Below are 4,045 nucleotides of genomic sequence, written 5' to 3'. Positions count from 1 at the left end.
GATCTTGCCAGCCCCAAAGTAGATATTTTGAGTATTAAAATTTTTAGTTTTAATTTTTTGAATATCTTCCACTTTCATCTTCACTGCTCCAAATTAATTTGCAGATAATATAATTTTTGAATCTAGCTCTGCTTTTAGCTAATGCCTTTATTTCTCCATTGCTATGCCTCCTTCCTTACCAAATAAAGCATCCTTGTACCCTGTGTTTTGACATGTTAAACTTAAGATCTAAAAAGTAATAATATTCCTCTAGTAAGAGGAACTTTGTATAATTTCAGGTCAAAGTGTAGGGCTTCCACAATTTCCTAAATTCTAGGGATTTAGAGCATGATGAACAAATACCAACATGGAATTGATGTTGAATTAATTTATATTTTGATTTAATTTGACATATTGAGAGCCAAGTCTCAACACATGTTACCTTGTAATACATTAAGCAGCGTCAACAGAATCTGCATTTAATTTTATAGAACTAGGCGAAGCCGTGGCTATGTATAAGAACTTAAATGCTGGCACAATTATCCCATTTCAGGATCAGTGACAAATTGAAGCTGACAAAGTAGAAAGGAAATTAACATACTTTGAAATGGAAACATGTTCACTCTAATGGATTAATTTCTACATTCACCTGCCATCTTTCTGTTCTAGCAATAATAAGGGGCAAAATCTTAATGAAGTTAGATGAACCTGTAAACTTCAATACAGAATGGATCCCCTGATGTGATTACGGCTTCATCATTCCCTCCATTAGAAGACCTAGGTTTTGAAGACATGAAAATTTGCACTGAAGATTATTTTCAGACAAGAATCCTACCTACAAGTCTGTCTAGCAATGACACAGTTCATCATACTTACTCTTTTCCATTTTCATCTGAAGGAACGTTTCCTGTGGGCACAGGACTAAGAACTCTAACCCTGAATTCTACTTATATCTCACACTGACTTACTTTGTGTCTAAGAATGTATTTTTAAACTACACAGACAGTATTATTTCAATCAATCTTAAATTTTCACATTTTGAAATTGGTGTCATAAAGCCCAATTTTGAGAGTCTGATGAAATATGAACTTTTCCATGAAATTTAATAGAATTGCCATTGCATATTTCAAACAAAGAAGATTCAAGCATTAAAATATTTTCCATAATTTTTCCTCTCAGATTTTAATTATATTTAAAACTTTGTCCTTAGTTTCTAAATAGTGTCATAATTTTAGGGGGTAGTTTGAGAGGTAACTCAATATTTTATTGAAGTATTTTTCTCCTAGAATACTGGTAATGGAAAATCTAAACATAGAATTTGCTATTCTTTGTGCTTCCATTGTTATCTGATGTATTTTTCATCTTGCAAACTTATCATTTATATTATTTTCTTTATCCAAAATTAGTACATGCATATAGGATGAGATAGTTGATTTTAGTGTCTTCTTACTTTTCAACAAATCAAGGCTCTCACTGGTTATGGTGACAATGATGGCTAATTTTCTACAAAATTCAGAACTGATTGATATCTCTCAGGTTCCTTTGTAGAAATTGTGGGCTATATTCTGTATAGTTGAATGTAAACAAAACAAGTGGATATTATTTTCCAGTCAGATCTTTGTAGGAGAGAAAAAGAGGATGTGTCTTTGTCCTTCCTTTTCTTCTGACTGCTAGACAAAAATGACAATGAGTTCCTAAGGAACAGTAGAATAAAAATAGAAATTATCTATATTTTTGAATCAGTACTTGGAGACTGACTATTTAAAATATTCAGCTTAAAATAAATAAATAAATAAATAAATAAATAAATAAATAAATAACTCAGCCTGCCTTTAATATGAACAGAAAGTCAACTTATACTCTTTTTGATGCATTATGAAGCTAATGAGAATTTAGGTATCTGTACAGCACAAGAAAAGATTGCCATAACAAAATCAAAGTTTCTGAACCTGGTTTAGTTGATTGGTATTGTGGGGTGAAGTTTGGAAAGCAAGGAGACTGTGTCAAACAGTGATATAGACTTGATAGAACTTGTATCAGAAAATTTAGAAGGCAAACCATATTTTGAACTTTTAGATCTATAGAAAATGTTAAAAATCCCCAGGAAGGTCACTGTCTTTTAACTGCTGCTGCTTTGACAAGATATCATAGGAGATGGATGTGAAATCAGTAGAAGTAAAAAGAAAAAAAGTCTCTGTTCAATCCCCAGTTCCACTAAGAAAAAAAAAATCCAAAAATATGGGGACATTGAAGATGGAAAAGCCAAAACTCATTATTTTACCTTGTTTCTTTTGCAACCACTATTAAGTTTAGAAAGAGAACCATTAACAGAACAGACTAAAAAGAAAATAAAAAGAGAACAATGAAATCAGAAAAACAAGACTAAAAGCAATTGGAACCGGTATGTATATTTAAGTAAATCTATTCTGCCATTATCATGAAGAACATACTAGAAGTAAAACATTTGAGAGAACTGCCTAGGTTTTGAGAGAAATCTATTGACAAAGAAATGATCTTTGCATTACATGCCCTGGACTGTCCAACCCTTAAATCTGTGTTCCTACCAACAAACTTCTAGTGGCAGGAGCAAATTGTGGAAGTGATACAGCCTCATAGAGTAAACACGTTCCCACCTCTCATTAGGGTCACAAGACACAAGGTGTCAGGAAGAACTTCTGAGAGGGCAAACTTGGGAGTCCAACGAGCAAAAGAGAGGATTAGCGTATGCTAACATCAGTAACAGAGAGCAGGTCTTAACAGGGCCTTCTATTAACTTTCCTAGTACCCTGAGTGAAAAGGGGACATTTCAATATGTTGGAGCTGATATGATCTCATTTAAATTTTGAACTTAGCAGGTTACCCCTGGTTCTTGCATTAAGACTATTGGGGATCACTATAAAGACAGTGAGATTCGTTAAGACATTATCAACATTTGGTAAATTTTAGAATTATATTAGATGGGGTTGACATGAGCAGAATTTGTGACAAATTATGGGATTCGGTGTATTTTGTAGGCATACTTCAAAAGGCATTTTTCTGAATTGCGCACATGATATGAAAATAAAATAATCCAGGAATATTGGTTTTGACTTTAGCAGTTGGAAATGATGGCATCTTTGCAGACTGAGTCGGTGAGGGCACCAAAAGGAACTGACTTAAAATAGAAAACCATTTATGAAATTGTGCATAATTTGGGACTTTTGTTTGAGCTCTTCATTACACATTTCAAAGAAGAGGTCAAATGTGTTGCATTACGTAAGTGACCAGGGTACTTGAGAAAAGTGTGAGCTAGAGCCTTCAGGGAAATGGACACTTTTCTGTCTTTGTTTTATTTCTTGTTTTTTTTTTCTTTTTCTTTTTTAGCACGTACATCATATTTAAAGTCATAATTCTGAATAAAACTACAAAAGGACTGAAATAGTAGATTACAAGACTGAGGCTGAATCTGGAGAATTCCAAATACAGAGGTTAAAAAAAATCAGAGAAAGTAGTAAAGGTAACTGGGAAAGAACAGCTAAGTAAGTAGGAAGTAATTTCAGAGAACGTTGCATGCTAGGAACTGGCTGAAGAAAGTCTTCTAAGTAGAGGGTGAGGACACCGATGCCAGTTAATGCTCCTGAGAGGTAATAGTGCAAGATTAGGTCTAGAATGACATTTTCCATTTAGTGTACTGGTGCATGTGGCTGCATCTTTCCAGTGGAATGTGAGCTATTTCCAGGTCAGAGATTTTAAGACAGCATCTCTGCCTCAACTGTGTTTTATTTTTCTTCAAGGTGTTGTAAGACATGACACAGTTCTATTAGATTATAAACTCCCCAAATGGAAGAAACCTGGGTCACTGACTCAGAAGTCACCACATGAGAGAGGCACAAAGATTGCCTGCCCTGAGCTAGTATGTGAAATAACAATCTTGAAATAAAATCTTAATGTTTTTAGAGATTATACTTTCAAAATCCATTTTTATGGTTGTTTAGCGTACTCCAATTAATACAGTGAATTAGCATAATTCTCTGCTCAGTTTCTTTGCACATAAAAAATAGTGCAACCTTAAGTGATGTGCTTTCAG

The sequence above is a fragment of the Octodon degus genome, unplaced genomic scaffold (assembly GCF_000260255.1).
Source record: "Octodon degus isolate 3935 unplaced genomic scaffold, OctDeg1.0 scaffold00165, whole genome shotgun sequence".
In the NCBI taxonomy this organism is placed as follows: Eukaryota; Metazoa; Chordata; class Mammalia; order Rodentia; family Octodontidae; genus Octodon; species Octodon degus.
Note: the sequence above shows the minus strand (reverse complement) of the source record.